The sequence below is a fragment of the Geotrypetes seraphini genome, chromosome 1 (genome assembly GCF_902459505.1).
Source record: "Geotrypetes seraphini chromosome 1, aGeoSer1.1, whole genome shotgun sequence".
Classification (NCBI taxonomy): domain Eukaryota; kingdom Metazoa; phylum Chordata; class Amphibia; order Gymnophiona; family Dermophiidae; genus Geotrypetes; species Geotrypetes seraphini.
The window spans coordinates 306,874,484-306,893,985 of NC_047084.1; positions in this window are offsets into that span (position 1 = coordinate 306,874,484).

The window sequence follows — 19,502 nt, forward strand, 5'->3', positions numbered from 1 at the left end:
AATAATGCACTTTTAGAAGAGTGCATTCTTTTTCCTGATAGTGCAACCATCACACCTGCATGAATAGTATGTGAACCATTATGCGACCTTAGAATTTCAGGGTTCAAGTGACAATTTTCAGTATTTTTAACTCCGATGACTTCCGGGTTCTATCTGACATGTAGATGTTACAACACTCATGAGGATTTATTGCAACTTAACCGTTCCTTCATTTCATAAGAAATTATCAGGGGTCTCAAAGTCCCTTCTTGAGGGCCGCAATCCAGTAGGGTTTTCAGGATTTCCCCAATTAATATGCATTGAAAGCAGTGCATGCACATAGGTTTCATGCATAGTCATTGGGGAAATCCTGAAAATCCGACTGGATTGCGGCCCTCAAGGAGGGACTTTGAGACCCGTGATAGAACCATGTAATTCTAAGGTCACGATTAGATGCTTCTGAATGAGCCCACGCTCTTTGCAAACAGGGCATGCTCTTTCCGAAAGAGTGTGCAATCTTAATGACGTTACTCCTGCTCTGATGTAAGGAAACAAAAATGAACATTCCCGGAAATGACGTGGGATGAACATTTTCTGACTATGCACCTTTAGTAGACAGGAATCCTTGGGCTACAAGTCTGCTCAGTTGACCTTACTTGATAAACCCTCTGCAGACTACTGAAATTTTCCCTGCGATGAATTCAAGGTATAAATCATTAACCTGCTAGATTCCAGATGAAGATTTACAGGTCCCTTAATCTATAGACTTTACTTTTTTTTTTTTTTTTAAGTCCTCCATTGGGAAAGTTGTAAAATCAAAGCTTATTAGCATTTTAAATCAGTGGTTACCTCCCATTCTCCGTCTGGCACACAGTTAAGAGTTGTGGGAAAGTCTGGAGACCCACCAAAAATCATTCCTGGTTGTAGCTCTCGTTTTCCTGTTACAGTTTTGTATTAGGTCCTGCAAGATTTCCATTTCATGTCTTTACAAGAAGTTCCTAGACAGAATGTTATCATTCCAGGCAGCCAAAGTGAACATATGGCTCGTAAAACCCATTCTTGAGGCCACTTCTTACGCCGACTTCAGAAAATTCCCAATTCTTGCCCAATCCCCCTCAGCTATCCTCATCCCAATCCCCAATTCTCTTGATTTTAGATTAACTCATCCTTCTTCCCATTCATAAAGGTATTCCACCCAAATTGTTTTTCCCTGCACCCCAATCTCTGACTAGATACTTCCTTTTGATTCAAACCATCTTGGTTCTCTTCCATTTGCAATTTGTATCCCAGAAAGTACTTTTTCTGTTCACCTTACATCTCATACACTCATTGTATGTAACTTGTTGTAAACCGCTTTGAACTTATGGTATAGCGGTATATAAGAAATAAAATTATTATTATTATTATTTCCAGCTCTCTCTCTTTTTCTCTGCCTAGAACTCACGTTGTTTGTGTCTCTCTCTGTCCTCATCTTCAAACGAAGTATCTAATACGCACAATTCCGTATCCTAAAGAGAATAGAATTCCTGAAACTTTTGATGCTAGAATTAATTTTGGAAAAGAAAAAAAAAAATGGATGTCACCCTTCCCCCCCACTATGCAAGTACATATTCATAAAGTGTGGACAACCTAATTCAGAAACTGTTTCCAAGGATGGAAAGAACATGTTTGAACTGATAGATTCAAGAGAAATACTACACTAATCACAAGTTCAGCAAAACAAAACAGCCCAAAAGGGCGTTGGAATTTAAAAGAAAACTGGCAAGTATCATTATAAAGAACAGCATCAGTGACAGCTCTCCTGGATTCACAGTTTCAGTGAGGTACTGTACTTGCTCAAGGCAGGATTAATTTGTGGAGGGCCCCTAGGTACACAAGTACACTGGGCCCCCTGCCCCGCCCATACCTCACCCCTGCTCCGCCTCCATTTATTTACTTACTTCTTTATTTCCACTTTCTTTTATTTTAAAATTCCAAACAAACAACAAAGATGACCATACCAGTGCCAGTGTAGTTTTTCTTCTATGCAACTTCCAAACATCTCAGAACAAATCTCCCCTTCCTTCCTAGAGGAAGAGATCTTCATCTGGCAGGGCTTTGGCAAGCCCACCAATTTTTTATTTTACATTTGGATAGGAGGCATGGGACATGGCTGGAAGAAAATTTAGTGCCCATCATTTTATTGGACTAATACATTTCTCAATTAGCTTTCAGAAGTTAAAACCTCTTTCTTCAGGTCAGTAAACTATACTGCTGTTACAGTATCCCTGTCTTGACCTGAAGAAAGGAGTTATGGTCTCAGAATTAGTAAAAAATGTATTAAAATTAGTCCAATAAACAGGATCACCGTATTTCCATTTTCTATTAAAAAATGATTATCAACACAGCTGCAATAATACTTCATCCTAAAGCAAAAATAAATAATTAAAACAAATAGAAATATTTTTCTACCTTTGTTGTCTGTTTTCTGCTTTCCTCATCTCATCATTCTCGTCCTTCCATCCACTGTCTACCCTCTTTCTGCCTCTTCCATATGTTATCTGTTCTCTTTCTATGCCTCTTCCAGAAATTGTCTGCCACTCCCTTCCATCTCTTCCTCCCCCCCACATTGGTGTGACATCCATCTTCTTCCCTTCCCTCCTCCATTGGTCTGGCATCTCTCTCCTCTCCTCTCCTTCCCTTCCCTCTCCCCCACCCCCATGATCTGACATTTCACTCCCTCTTCTCCCATCCTCCCACTTCCATCAGCATCTGCCCCCTTTCTTTCACTTCAACCCAATTCCATCCAGTATCCTCCCCCCTTATGTCTCTCTCCCCTTTCTCTGCACACCAATTCCATCAGCATCTGCCCCCTTTCTTTCCCTTCAACCCAATTCCATCCAGTATCCTTCCTCCTTATGTTTATTGCCCCTTTCCCTGCATACCAATTCCATCAGAATCTGCCCCCTTTTTTTCCCTTCAACACAATTCCATCCAGTATCTTTCCCCCTTATGTTTTTCTCCCCTTTCCCTGCACACCATCAGCATCTGTCCCCTTTTGCTCTATACACCATTCTTCCATACCACCCTGCCCCCTTTCTCTCCCTCTATCACCCTGCCCCACCATCTTTCCATACCACCCTGCCCCATCACCCTGGCCCCTTTCTCTTCCTCCACCACCCTTCTATGTCGGAGGGGGCCCGCTGAAGAAACAGAGAACTCAGGTGTGTTTTTTTTCCTTTGGTAACGCGGGCCCCCCGGGAAAGGGGAGGGGAGGGGATGGTTTGGGGGTGGTGCCTGCATGGGGGGCCTCCATTGGCAGGAGGAAGTGAGTATCCCTCCTGCCAATTCTTTCTCATGTGGGAGGGCGGGTCAGCATGGCAGGAAGGAGTGGTAATCCCTGTCATTTTCGCTGCCACAGGTGGGGTGGGGAATGTCATGAAGGGCTGTCATGATGAGGGAGGGGGCTTTTTTCTTTTTTAATGGGGCAGATATTTTGCATTTGTAACACACACAAATAGCATTTGTGCCCATTAAAAAGAAAAGTTTGGCAAAGTATAAATATTTTTGCATCAGTGGGACAGTCACTTTTTTTTGTGCATCGGTAAGCCATGTTAAAGCATCAATCACTCTGCTAGTTTACATGACATTTCAATATTAATGAGTTTATTTTCATGGTTGGATCAGAGAAATGAGCGATTGTGCAGAAAACCATGAGGTGAGCTGTTTTCTGCATCGGGTCAAAACTGGTTTAACGATGATTGTTAGACAATTGCTGACTTTAGTGCATCTGGCCGAGCCTCTTTTAGCCCAGCATTTGCTTTATCTTTCTCATCTCCCCGTCCTTGTAGCCTTCATTTCCCTGTCCCTTCTCTCTTCCCTCCTGCACTCTTCCCCATAGTGCAGTATTCTTCCTCTCTTCCCTCACTCCCATTATCTGACATCACTCCCTTCAGCTTCTGGATTCAACATCATCCTTTTTCTCCCTTCTCCATCTCCTATGTATCTCTTCCTTCTTCTCAATCCCATGTCCAACATCTCTCTCTCGCTCTCCCTTTTACCTTGGGTCCAACATCTCTCTTTGTACTCCCCCCATGCACCATTTCTCCCTTCCCCCACTCCATTACCTTATCCAATATTTCTCCCTCTCTCCCCATGCACCATCTATCCCTTCCTCCCCTCTATCATCTTATCCAATATTTCTCTTTCCCATGCACTCTCTCCCTCCCCTCCATCATATCATTATCTCTCCCTCACCTTCCCATGTCCAACATTTTTTTCCTCTCCAAGCAGCATCTCTCCCTTCGCTCCACCCCATTGCTCTTCTCCCTTTCTCCTCAGCCCCCTTCTTCACCTCATGTCCAATATTCCTACAACTCTCCTTTTGCTCTTCAATGGGTCAGTGGTAGCCAGCAGTGATTCTCACACGCAGCCTGCCGCTAACCCAGAAGCCTCCCACAGAGAAACAGGAAATTACTAGAGGGGGTGGGACCTGGCAGAAGGGTGGCTTCTGGGTTAGCAGAAGGCAGAATGTGAGAATTGCTGCCAGCTGCCGCTGACCCATTAAAGAGAGCACTGTGCGGTCACAATTTTTTGGGAGCTATGGCCCCTCCTTTTCTGATGCCTTTGTCTGTGCACATACTAATTGAAGGGAAATTTTCAGCCCAAGGAATTTACCCTGTTACTATCATAATACTTGGGCAAATACTGTCAATACTGTCCCAATAGTGCCTCTACTCTGCATATATCCTTTAAGAAGCATTAAAAAATTACAACTAAATATTTTATTTTGCTTTTTCATTTGTGAACCTTTTTTTACTTGTAAAACCTTGTAAATTTATATCTTGTACTCATTACCCTTAAACCTCACTTTTTTTTTTATAGCAGTCCATTCTTGGAATCACAGGTTTGTATCAGAGGCAGTGGAGAGTGAAAATGACTTGCCCAGCTTCCCTGATTCTTAGCCCACAGTTTCCCAGTTCTTGGAGGGAGACTTTATGACCAGTCCTGATTTTGAACTTATATCCTAAGTCAGTGTTCTATTTGTAGTCCCTGATACCACCAGTTGAAATCAGTACTTCAGGACCCATAATGTACCAGGATATGATTGCAGAAATCCAGGACTGGGTTTCCCTTATGATCTGGGTAACTTGGCTACTCTCCAGCTCTATCATTAAGCTTCTCCATTCAAAGCATGTGTTTGCATAGTCCACATGCTCACTCACAAACTATTACTGTTGTCATACCAAAAGCTAGGCTTTGCAGTTTCCCCTGCTACTTCTCGAGAGGTGAAATAATGGTGAGGAGGGGGTCTTTGGTAGGTGGCCCACATATATATGTTTGACTAGAGCCCAATATAGTATTAATCTGGCCTTGGGTTGGCATTCTTATCTCACCTTGGCTCCATTTCTGGCAGGGAATAACTTTGAGAACAACTGAGGATGTCTTGATAAAGACTCAGAGGAAGATTCTCTAATGTTCACGGTAAAATCTGACAGGCCGCTGCCATGACCACTATTGTAATGATTTCAAAAAGATGAGTTCATGGAGGGTCACTAAATTTGCATGTGCTGATCGCTGAAGAGAGAGGGGAGACATGATTGAGACCTTTAAGTATATTACGGGACGTATAGAGGTGAAAGAAGATATCTTCTGTCTTACAGGGCCCTCGGTCACCAGAGGGCACTCGCTGAAAGTCAGGGGAGGGAAATTTCATGGTGATACCAGGAAGTACTTCTTCACCGAAAGGGTAGTCGATCATTGGAACGAGCTACCTCAGCAGGTGATTGAGGCCAACAATGTATCAGATTTTAAGAGAAAATGGGATATTCACGTGGGATCTCTAGGGGAATAAAAGTCAGGTAGTGGGTCATTGGTGTGGGCAGACTTGATGGGCTGAGGCCCTTTTCTGCCGTCAATTTCTATGTTTCTATGTTAATATGCTCACAAATTTAAAAAAATAAAAAATTTCAAAGATTGGCAGGAGGGATGCCCACTCCTTCTTGCCACTGCTGTCATCAAGCAACCCACCCGACACACTCCTCCTTGGCAGTGGGAGGAATGCCCACTCCATCCCACTGCTACCATCAAGCAACCCCCCAACACATCCCGGGCAGCAGAAGAGATGCCTACTCCCTCCCACCACCTCCGTCATACCCCTAATGACCTCCTCCATGTCTCCGATGGCTGGCTGGAGAGATGCCTAAGCCTTCTGGCCAGCAGGCCTGCCTCTTCAAAATGATGAGCCTTCTCCTCCCTGGTGTATCCTGGGATGCACCAGTGAGGTGTCTAAGGCTCTAATTAGCCCAGGTTGCTTAAGGACCCTTCTATGGGCCAATCAGAGCCTTAGGCCCTTCCTAGCACATCCCAGGATGTACTTGCGAGGGTTAGGTCCACCATTTTGAAGAGGCAGGCCTGCTGGTCAGAGGGATTAGGCATTCCTCCAGCTATCCATTGTGAACAAGGTAGGGGAGTGGAGGGGGGTCATTGAAAGCATGGGTGGGATCATTTGGGGCACAACGGAGGCGGCATCCCTTCCGCTGTCTGGGGGAAGGGGGTGTCAAGGTGGTTGCTTTACAGCAGTGGCGGGAGGGAGTGGGCATTGCTCCTGCTGCCGGGGAGGTGGGGGAGGTTGCTTTATAGTGGCGGCAGGAGGGAATGGACAACCCTCCTGCTGGAGATGTCAGGGGTTGTTGGAGAGGGGATAGCACAACATTTTTTTGCAGATCTGAGCTGTCAAGCCTTACTTTCCTGTGAATTCCTGAGCCAGTCAGTGCTCAGGCACTGTCCAGAATACAATGCTATGAAAAACAAACAAACCAAAAAACAACAATGCTATGACAGCTCAGACCTTCCGGAAATTTTTGCTCAAAAATTTAGGACAGCGAGGTTAGGGAATCACATGACAATATTAGAGAATTGGGCACAAACAAAGAAGTCGTGAGGATGAGATGTCAATAATTCAGCAATAGGTGTAAAATTCAATGAGAATTGCCCAGAGAGCTCATTTAAATATTAATGACCTCATTGTAATACTTTTGCATGGCAGAGTTGGAGTCTGCCAGGAAGCTCAGAAAAGACCGTGGTGAGCCCTTTTGAGAATTGGTCGGTTGAATACTTCCACACTAAACCATCTGGAACTGGTTTAGCAACCATCGTTAAAGACACGGTGGGTTTTAAGAATCTTCCCCTCAGAGTGAAGAATAGTTCTGTCTCCCTTATACCAAAGTGTCTCTTGCGCTCTCTCTTTCCTCTCTCCTTTTGCTATGTTCAGTATTTCACTTCCTCTTCCTTCATCCCCTTGGTTCAGCATCTTTCTTTTCCTTCTCTTCTCCTTCCTGCAGGTCCAGCACCTCTTTCCCTTCCCTCCAACTCTAGCTCCCCCCCATGGGTCCAGTACCTCTCTCCATTCCCTCCAACTTCACTCACTCTCCCTTCAGGTCCAGACCCTCTGTCCCTTCCCTTCAGCTCCAGCCCCCCCCCCAGGAGTCCAGCAGTTCTCTTCATTCCTTCTAGTTCCAGTCACCCCCACCCCTTATAATTCCAGCATTCACTTTCCCTTGCCGCAATAAGTGTAGCAGCCGCATCTACATTAATCCGGTTCTGTAACCGGCGTCTGTAACATGGACGTCGGTTACAGAATCAGGTTTATTTTAGGCCCGATTCTGTATAGGATGCCCCTCATGTGCCAACATGTATACACATACTAGAAAGCAAAGTCAGTCACTGTAAAAGCACTGTGGATTTTAGTTTCAGTTTCTATTACCTGTAGTCCCTGTGTGCGGAGGATTGGTTAAAGGTAAAATATGATATTTCATTGTTTATCCTAGCCCTCTAACATTCTTCTTTCCTCCGATCTTCATCTAGCCCTTTCCTTGGAGTTCCTTTCTCATTACAATTCCTATAAACCGTGCCGAGCTCCACGATTATGCAGATGGTGCGGTATGCAAACCTAAGGTTTAGTTTAGTTTAAATTATTATACTCTGACTTGGATAATGCAGGCTTTTCAGAGGAATGCACACTACTACCTCTGACCATCCCCTGCAATAGAGAATGACATGGTGACAAAATCCCTCACCGTTCTTGTCCCCATGGATAACTGTGGGAAACCACTGCATGTCATTCCTTAGTGTCTATCTCAACCTCAGTCCTTCTACACCAGCATTCTTCAATGCAAGGCTTGAGGGTCATTTGTGCTTTGTGCCCATTCATACGCCGATTCTTATGTGAGCCAAGTATAGGATAGTCAAGCCATTGTGACCTCACTGATGAAGTTGGCTTTTAGGCATTGGTAGAATGAGGTATTATGACATCACAATCTCAGCTCTGGATACCAGAGACTGTCATTCCTTAGTGTCTATCTCAACCTCAGTCCTTCTACACCAGCATTCTTCAATGCAAGGCTTGAGGGTCAGTGGCTGGGCCCATTCATTCTCTGATTCTACCCTCTCTCCTTAAAGAATGACATGGAGATGGTTTCCCATGGGGATGGGAATAGTGATGAATTTTGTCACCATGTCATTCTATATTTATATATTTAGATTTATATTCCATCCTCTTCTAAGAGCTCAGAACGGGTAACATTCACAGTGCTAAATCTACCTTACATGTATTGTAGCTACTCTCACTGTCTCAAATGGGCTCACAATCTAACTAAAATGCCTTAGAGAAAAACATCAATTAGATAAATAGAAGAGAGAAAAGAAGGAAGAAGACCCCCCCATAGAAACCTAAAACATTGTTAACAAGGAACCCAGAAGAAGAATGACGTAATATAGGTAGAGCAGTATATCTAAAAGAATAAATATAATACAATATCAAGCAGAAATGAGAAAAAATAAAAATTAAGGAAGTAAAACAGAGCAGAAATTAAACAAACCGAAGAAAATAAGAACATAAGAATTGCTGCTGCTGGGTCAGACCAGTGGTCTATCGTGCCCAACAGTCCGCTCACGTGGTGGCCCTTAGGTCAAAGACTAGTGCCCTAACTGAGTCCAGCCTTACCTGCGTACGTTCTGGTTCAGCAGGAACTTATCTAACTTTGTCTTGAATCCCTGGAGGGTGTTTTCCCCTATAACAGACTCCGGAAGAGCGTTCCAGTTTTTTACCACTCTCTGGGTGAAAAAGAACTTCCTTATGTTCGTACGGAATCTATCCCCTTTTAACTTTAGAGAATGCCCTGTCGTTCTCTCCACCTTGGAGAGGGTGAACAACCTGTCTTTATCTACTAAGTCTATTCCCTTCATTATCTTGAATGTTTTGAACATGTCCCCTCTCTTTCTCCTCTTTTCAAGGGAGAAGAGGCCCAGCTTCTCTAATCTCTCACTGTACGGCAACTCCTCCAACCCCTTAACCATTTTAGTCTCTTTTCTCTGGACCCTTTCGAATAGTACCCTGTCCTTCTTCATGTACGGCGACCAGTGCTGGACGCAGTATTCCAGGTGAGGGCGCACCATGGCCCGGTACAGCGGCATGATAACCTTCTCCGATCTGTTCGTGATCCCCTTCTTTATCATTCCTAGCATTCTGTTCGCCCTTTTTGCTGCCGCCAGTCTGTTTATAGATCCAGGTTTCATTCCGGTCCAACAGAGTTTGTAATGCATACAGAATTGGAGACTGGTTTCTCAGCTTCCTTAGGGCCTGCCCCATCCTGTTACTCAGCCCACCCATCCAAATAGTAATACATCCTGTTCGAGAGAGTGCTGAAAAGTTCTCAGTCCAACCAACCAACTTCCTAAATTCTGAGCGTTATTTTGCCACTGTAGCTGAAAAGGGTGTTATCTTATTTTATTAAGTGCTTCAAAGAAGCTTTGGATAGGTACTTGGAGGACAAAGGGATTGAGGGGTACAGATAAGAGTAGAGGTAGATTATAGGGACAGGATTAGAGGTAAGTTATAAAATTAGTCAGGGACCACTGTTCAGGCAATAGGCCTGATGGGCCGCTGCGGGAGCGGACCGCTGGGCAAGATGGACCTCTGGTCTGCCTCAGCGGAGGCAACTCTTATGTTCTTATGTTATGTTCTTAATTTTCAGAAAAGAAATTCTCTGTTTTGACATTGTTTCAGATCACTGATTGAACCATATCCACGCCATTCTCTTCTTGGTTGGGCTGAGAATTTTTCAGCACCCCCTCCTATAGTCTGCCTGATCCACTATCTACCTTCTTCAATTTATTTTATCTAAATTGAGCCAAACTTCAGTGAAATCATTCCTGATTGCAGTCACTTTTGAGCTGTCTGCTTTTAAAAAAAATTATTATTAGGTGCTTTTCCTTATATTTTTAAACATAGTTGGTTTTTTTCTTTAATATATAAAACAAGGTTTACTGTTAATTTAATTTACACACCTCTAATAGAAGGGTATTAATTTACTTTATTGCTCTTTACAAAACTTGTTCATCAGCTTAATCTAGGCTTTTCTTTTTACCCCCACTTCAAAAGGGAGAAACAGATTTGGCCCTACTCAAATTGTTAGCAGCATAAGTATTGCTTGGAAGAAGAATCAAAGAAGTCACTAAGTCACATATTAGTTACCTATTGATAGAGACCAGTTTTATTTCTGGGTCTCTAATTAGTAAACTTAATTCCTTGAATTAAGCTTACAAAGCAAACACATACATATTAGATACATAAAACACATTTCTAAAGCCTGACAGGTTAACCTAAATCACTGTATACCCCAATAACAGGTGAGGATATACATAGAGTTACACCCACAGAGGGAATCTGAACAGTTCTTAGATCTCACATTAAAGTAACTACCTGCTTCTTACATGAATAAATAGGGGACTTTGGTAGGTCCTCTGCTCTTCCAATCCACAGCTACAAAAAGCCCCTAAAGTTGATATATGGCTAAGAAACAGGGCTCATTTTCAAAAAAGAAAGATGTCCAAAGATGTCATAAACCGGCACTTGGATATTTTAATCGCCAAAATGCCCAAGTTGCCAATTTTCAAAACTTACTTCCTAGATGACTTGCTAGGCTTTTTTGTCTGCAGTACATCCAAAGTTCATGAGGGCATGTTGGAGGCATTTTATGGGCGGCCTTAGGGTGTGCTTAGCACTTGAACATCTTGCGGAGATAATCAAACAGAGGAGGACCCAGGCCCATAAGACACTCTAACTACTACATTTATGATGGAAAGTGTGAGACCACCAAAATCTTACTGTGCTGCCATATAGGTGATACCTGCAGCCATGGGGGCTATTTGTGTGGTAGACAGGTGGGTGGGAATAGTAGGTTTTGGGGGAGTTCAGGAGGACTCATCATATATTCACCTGGCACTCTTCATGTGAAGTTCACAGCATTGCCCTCTAAAGTGCCCCATTGTTCTGTGTGCATGTCAGTGTAGCATAAATGGTGACCTTGCCTACGTCCAAATGACTTGGTTTTGGACATTTTTAACCTGGATGGTTTATTTTATCAAAAATGGCCAAAATAGGTTTTTTTTGTGTGTTTTTTTTAAAGATAGACATCTAGCGATTTTGAAAATGGACATTTTCTTCACCCAATTTTTGGACGCATTTCTCAAGATGTCCAAATTGGACTTAGACACAATATCAAAAATGGCCCTCATTGTGTCCCCAAAGCTTCTGCCACTATAATGCTCTTCCGGAGGCTATTATAGGGGAATACAACCTCCAGGGATTCAAGACAAAGTTAGACAAGTTCCTGCTGAACCAGAACGTATGCAGGTAGGGCTGGTTTCAGGGCACTGGTCTTTGACCTGGGGGCCGCCAGGAGAGTGGACTACTGGGTACGATGGAGCACTGGTCTGACCCAGCAGCAGCTACTTCTTATGTTCTTATGTACAGATCGAATACTTGATCCAAGGCGAGGAACTGGTTTTATGTGCAAAATGTATGCATACTGAATCCCTCAAGAAAGAAGTACAGTGGTCTCAAACACGTGGCCCGGAGGCCACATGCGGCCTCCCAGGTACTATTTTGAGGCCCTCGCTATGTTTATTATAATCACAAAAATAAAATAAAACAGTTTTTTGATCATATGTCTCTTTAACTATAAATTACAATATTACTATTAAGACATAGCCAAAAGGAAAGATTTATAAACTATAAAGAGTTTTACCTCATGCAAAATTGTCATTTCTTTAATAAGACATTAACTATTTTTTTTCTGAGGCCCTCCAAGTACCTACAAATCCAAAATGTGGCCCTTCAAAGGGTTTGAGTTTGAGACCACTGAAGTACAAGAACTAAGAGAGAAGGTGGCAAGACAACCAGAAATCCATCCCAGAAACGCATCTTGAGGCATCAGGGATCTCCAGCAAAGGGAAGGAAATGTACTAAAAAAGGACTGCTGGGCATAGATCCTGCAAAAACAGCCACCCCCTCCCCAACTCCATCCTCTGTTGAACTGAAGTTCCCGTTTGTAGCTCTGGAGGTAGAAGAGCTGAGCCTATCTCAAGAACAGGAAGAAACAAAGCTCAAAAATCCCAAAGTGTTGGATCAGTGGCCACTAAGAAGCAAAAGATAGTGGTGATTCTCTTCTGAGGGGTACAGAGGCACCCATTTTCTGACTAGGGAGTTTTGCTGTGTGCCTGGTGCCAAGATTCAAGATGTAGCAGAAAATTTGCTGAGATTCATCAAGTCTACTGACCATTATCCTATACTGCTTATCTATATTGGCACAAATGATACTGCTAGGTATCCCACTGAACATATCTAAAGTGACTTCATGGCTCAGGGCAGAGGATGAAGCAGTTAGGTGGAGAAGCAGTGTTCTCATTGATCCTTCCTGCTTGGGAGAGAGGAGATATGATAGAGACATTTAAATACCTACGTAATGTAAATGCGCTTGAGTCTAGTCTCTTTCATTTGAAAGGAAATTCTGCAATGAGAGGATATGGGATAAAGTTCAGAGGTGCTAGGCTCAGGAGTAATCTAAGGAAACACTTTTTTACAGAAAGGGTGGTAGATGCATGGAACAGTCTCCCAGAAGAGGTGGTGGAGACAGAGACTGTGTCTGAATTCAAGAGGGCCTGGGATAGGCATGTGTGATCTCTCGGAGAGAGAAAGAGATAATGGTTACTAGATGGGCCATTTGGCCTTTATCTGCCATCATGTTTCTAAGTTTCTATACTGGTGAAGATCAAGTCTCTGGTTTTATCTTGCTCCTCTCGTTGATTTTGTCTCTCCTTCTTTTTGGTTTCCTTTAAGTCTGAATTCATTATTTTTTTATACCCCTAACTTAACAAAAACAACTATTAAGCAGCTATTTAGATCAAGAACTACATAAGAACAGGACAGACTGAAGGCCCATGAAGCCCAGTATCCTGTTTCCAGCAGTGGCCAACCAAGGTCACAAGTGCCTGGCAAGATCCCAAAAATGTGTATATATTTGGAATTTTTTTCAGCAGTAGCTCACATGAACTTTACATTCAGCTGCACCAACCATGCCCAAGTTCACAAGGGACAGCAGTAGGATTTGACCTAGGTAATCATGGATATCAAGTCCAATGCTTTAACCACTAGGCTACGTCTCCATTCAAGTTATCTAGAATGTCCAACAATAAGCTGTAATACTTGCAGGTCCCACACTATAGTGTAATGCCCCAGAATCTTGCCTGCTGCCTGGTTGAAGTATTTTCTTTATAATTTAATTACAATAATTTGTTCTGATTCTGACATGAGAGAGTGAGAGAGCTCTTATGAGGTAATGCAATCCCTCTACAAAAAAAAACCCTCTTTAGCCATTTGAGGGAAAGAACCACCTAAAAGAATGACTGTCTGAACCAATGCTTTCTCCTTATTTGAAAATCATATTCGGTGAAATATTTTTCCACTCAGTTCCCATGAAATATTGTCAGTGAAAAGAGCCTAAAACATTAACAATGGAAACAAAACAACACCAGAAAAATATTCAACACCGAGTGAAAACTCAGGGTCTAGAAATACAGAGTTCTAAAAATCCAGTCCACTTAGTCTTTGGGGCACTATGACTTTAAAAGAAGCAAGATCGTAGTCTCTGCTTTTTCAGACAGAGCCAGATGACTTTACACTCTCTGTGAGCAATGACTTTTGCTGACCTGGATTAACTGAACAAAGGTTTATGTTAGAAAATCTAACCCCAAAGAGAGGGTTGTCGATTAGCCACCTCTCCACTTAACTAATAATTTATTTCCAGGTCACTACTCCTCTAATGGATATCCTGTACATTCTACAATGCAGAGCAAGTCATCTCTGTTACCGGGTTTCTCACCAAACGTTTGGATCTAGTTTACTGAAGGACAATAATTTAGGTAAGATTATCTTTGCTTAGGAGGCCTCTGGCGTACTGAATTCCCGTGTGCTATGAGATCAAAATTATTATTTCGAAAAAATAACAATTTTGACTATAACTTTCAGGTTGGCTCAGTCAGACACTGCACAGTCATCTTTTAACTTTCTTCGCATTTCCAATTGAGTTGAGTCAAGCACATCTGCCATGAATTACATATTGAAACGCACTTCTGAATCTCTACTTAGTTTGTTTTATAACATTTTGGAGCCCCCAAATAAATGCAGATCAGATCCATCGGAGGAACTATTAAATAGACTGAAACTCAAGGAAAATGCATTTCAAACTTGTTTTAAGAAAAACTCAATGACGAGTATATTATAAACAGAATTCCAATCTGTACAGGTAATTTAAGAGGAACTATGCCCTCTGCTTCCATTATTTAACAACTAATAGCATGAACCTTTTAGTAAAAGAATATAATTCATGCCACATAAATATGTGACTTAGAAACATTTCTGGCAGGCAAATATTCACCTCGCTTGGCAAATAATAAAACATATCCTATGCTAAAATGACTTGACTTGGAGGCATGCAATGTCTTGAAAAAGTCTCATAGACACTCAAGTTTTAAGACAGCCTCAGCTCTGATCTGCATAATTGGTTATACTTTTTTTTACAATGTGCGTGTCTCATTATCTCTTTTCAGAGTCAGCCCATGGTTATCTGATACCCTATGGCCTAAGCTATGCTTTGTCATACTATGTTCGCCATGCTATGGCTCACCATGTTTTGTCATATTATGTTTTACCATGCTTTGTTAACTCTATTGTGCCATTTTTGTCAGACAATGTTCTGCCATGCTATGTTTGCCATCATTTTGCAGAAATACACTGTATTATGTATGCAAACTTGTAAGCTGTTCTGAGCTCTTCTGGGAAGATGAGATATAAAACCAAATAAATAAATGGGGGAACTTTTAGCCTTCTGCCCCCATGTTCAGCATTTCCCCTTCTCTTTCCTACCCCCAGTGTCTAGCCCAGGGGTGGGCAACTCCAGTTCTCGAGGGCCGGAATCCAGTCGGGTTTTCAAAGTTTCAAGTTTATTAAAAAATTTATTATACATGCTTCTAGGCGGTGTACATTAATCAATAAAAACAATCAAGTTAACAAATGTATTTGGGAGATAATTAACCAAACAGATAAACTTGTACAAAAGGAAAAGAAGGGTTAAACTACAATATTAAAGGAAAGAAACACCGAAGGAAAGAACAAGAGATAGGGGAAAGACCAAAAGAAAGGAAGATCTATTTGCATGCACTGTCTCAATGCATATTCATTGGAGAAATCCTGAAAACCCGACTGGATTCCGGCCCTCGAGGACCGGAGTAGCCCACCCCTGGTCTAACCTCTTACCTTCCCTACCATTCTGAGTTCCAGGATCTCCCTTTCCCTATCCCCTGTGCCAATCATTACCACTTCCCTTCTTTTCCCTATCTCCACCCTAGTTGTCCAGCATCACTGCATCCATTCCATTGTCAGTGTCTAGCATGAGCCCTTCCAAGTTTCCAAGTTTATTCATGTCTTACTATCCCACTCTAAGGGTAAAAACCTTCTATGTTGCTTATAATCTAAAATCAAAACAAATTTACATACAACAATCATATAAGGTTAAAAATGAAGTTTCAAGTTTCAAGTTTATTATGGGACTTGATAAATCGCTTAATCGAATATTCTAAGCAATGTACATTTAAAATATACAATATAAATATGGAAAACAATAACAGTACAAAACATTACAATACATACAATGTTTAACTAATAACTAAAAAACTTTAAATTTAAACATTCTTAAACAAGAGGAAAGGAGGGATGAAATACAATTTTAAAGTAAAGAAGAGACATTGAAGGAAAACACAAAAGGGATATAATTAAAACAGGATTAACCAAATAAACATAATTCATAAAATATAAAAATTATGTAGAAAAGGCGTCTTTAAAAAGGAAAGTTTTTAACGCAGTTTTAAACTACAATTGTTATAGGAAAGTAGGGAAGAAAATACATTAGGATAAAACTTTCCATGTATTTTTTTATTTTTTATAAATCTTTATTAATTTTCAAAACTAATACAAGTGCCATGAATTTTACAAACATTAATTATCAACATAAGCACTTAAATTCCATCAATAATAATACAAAGAAAAATATCCCACCCCATCCTTTCAACAGTACAATCAAAAAATAAACCAACAAAATATCCCCCCACCCACCCACCCCACCCTGGATATGCATAAAAATAGACAGAAATTAAATGAAGACAATTATGTTGAATTAACAAAGGATGTAAACGGTCCCCATATCAGTTTAAATACTTTGTTATTCCCCAACATATCTACATTCATCTTTTCATATTTATAGCCTAAACATAAATTGGCCCACCAAAACGCAAAATTGAGGCGGTCGCAATTTTTCCAATTGTGTGTTATCATTTGCATTGCTATTCCTGTCATAATAAGGAAAAGCCTGCCTTTGTAACGAGCTATAGGTGGCTTGAAATGCAGCAAAGTACCACATAAGTACCTCATACGTCAAAGGGATAATTTTCATGTCTTGCAGAATAATACCCTCAAAAGCCAAATGCATAAGCATCTAAAAAAAAAAAGAAATGTTTTAAATTCCCTTCCCTACCATAATGACCCCCCCTCTTGTTATTCTCCTACCACCTCAAGTGTCTGGCATCCCTCTTTCCCTTCCCTAGCTCCCAACAGTGCCCCTTCCCTGTCATACTACCACTTCCTCATGGCCGGCTCAGCTTATCAGGGATTCCCCTGCCACGATTAGAGGCTACCTTCTATAGAGGTAGCTCATGAATCTCATAATAGCATAATAGATATAGAGGAGTATTGTAACCGGGCCTACCACCAAACCAGGACCATTTCTGAGAGAATCTTTAGCCCACTCAAAAGCCATTTCTGATGTCTGGACCAGAGAATGACACTGGGATAAATTTGTCTCTGTCCCTGCAGGAACTCAATTTCCCCATCTCATCCCCGTGAGTTTTGTCGCTGTCCCTGTCCCATTCCTGTAAGCTACTACTACTATTAATTATTTCTATAGTGCTACCAGATGCACGCAGCGCTGCACAGAGTCACAAAGAGTAAGAAAACAGTCCCTGCTCAAAAGAGCTTACAATTTAAACAGGCAATACAGACAAACAGGATGTCATGGATGCAGTTAAGGGGAATGGTTAACCAGCGGGCTGGGGTGGAGGGCAGAGGAGTAGCATTAAGGATTGAAAGCTATATCAAAAAGATGGGCTTTCAGTCTGCTTTTAAACAAGGGAAGGGGCTTGACGGACAAACTCAGGTAATTTATTCCAGGCATAGGGGGCAGCTAGATGAAAGAAACAAAGTCTGGAATTGGCAGAGATATTGAGGGGCAGCAGAATAAACACACTTGTAGGTCAGCAATAAGATCTTGAACTGTCTGCGATTGCAGATAGGGAGCCAGCGATGTGACTTAAGGAGAGGGGGGTGACATGAGCATAGCGAGGTTGGTAGAAGATGAGTCGCGCAGCAGAGTTTTGCACAGATTTCAAGGGGGAGAGACGACACTGAGGGATACCAGTTAGGAGTAGATTACAGTAGTCTAAGCGTGAGGTTATAAGAGCTTGGACAAGGGTCCGGTAGTGTGCTCAGAGAGGACGGGGTGAATTTTGGTGTTATTAAAGAGATAGAAGCGACAGGTCTTAGCAGCTTGTTGGATATACCTAGAAAATGAGAGGTCAGAATCGAAGACCACTCCAAGGTTGCGAGCAGAGGAGACTGGAACAATGACAGTACACTTCTTCTTCCGTATTCACGGGGGATGTGGGCAGAACATAGCAGTGAATACCAAAAAACTGTGAATAACGGTTTTTCAGTAAAATAGACCTGAAAAAGATAATAAACCGTGAATAACCCGACCTGCGATTTGTTCCATACAATGCCGGGAACAGCAGTTTCCTTTAGGAACCACCTGGAGCAGTGATTTCCTCCATGAACCACCGGGAGCAGCGATTTCCAATGTGAAATGCCGGGTTCAGTGATGAAAATTAGGGGGTGGAGTCAGCAGCCGAAAAATCTCGAATAAGCGAATCCGCGGATATGTAGGGAGAAGTTTATTTACAGAGATGGAGAAAGGAGGAGGAGGAGAAGCAGAGGGTTTAGGAGGAAAGAGGAGCAGCTCAATCTTGGACATACAGTATTTAGTTTCAGATGATGGCAGGACATCCAGGCAGCAATGTCAGCCAAAGAAGCAGAGACTTTTTCTTGGAATTTAGGTGACATTTCAGGTGTAGAGAGGTAGATCTGGGAGTCATCAGCATATAGGTGATACTGGAAGCCTTGGGAGGAGATCAGGGCACCAAAGGAAGAGGTGTAGAGAGAGAACAGAAGAGGTCCTAAAACAGAACTCTGGGGTACACCAACCACTAGCAGGGTAGCAGCAGAAGAGGACCCATCAACACACATACTGTGTTGAGAAAAGTAGGAGGCAAACCAGGAGAGGACAGATTCATGGAAGCCAAATGAGGACAACATATCAAGGAGTAAGTTGTGATTTACAGTATCAAAGGCAGCAGACAGGTCAAGAAGGATAAGGACAGAGTAAAGGCCCTTAGATCTGGCCATGAACAAGTCACTGCAGACCTTAGTGAGGGCAGTCTCTGTGGAGTGTTGGGGCGAAAACCAGATTTTAGAGGATCGAGAATCTGTCAGGTTGAAAGGAAGTCCAGGCAGCAACAGAGAATAGCATGCTCGAGTATCTTGGATAGAAACGGAAGAAGGGAGAGAGGGCGATAGTTGTATGGGCAGGAGGAGTCCAGCGAGGGATTTTTGAGAAGCGGCTTAACCACCGCATGTTTGAAGGCAGCAGGGACAGTTGCAGTGGAAAGAGATAGATTGAGAATATGGCATATGGGAGGGATAACAGTATGAGAGATGGGGTCGAGTAGAGGGGTGGAAATAGGGTCTGAGGAGCACAAGCTTTGAACCTTATGATTTTAAAGTGTTTGAGGCTTGTGCAGATGAGGACAGAGTTTGCAGGAATGGGCAGGGACAGGAAAAGAACTCATGGGGATGGGAAGGGAAAATGAATTCCCGCAGGGACGGGGAAAAATTTGTTCCTATGTCATTCTCTAGTCTGGACCAGTCTGGGAGAGAACACCTGTAAGGTCCTTTTAGGTTTGCCAACTCAATATAAATAGAAAAATAAATAAATAAACTCAGGTAATTTTCATTAATCACACATCCTTAATCACCTTTT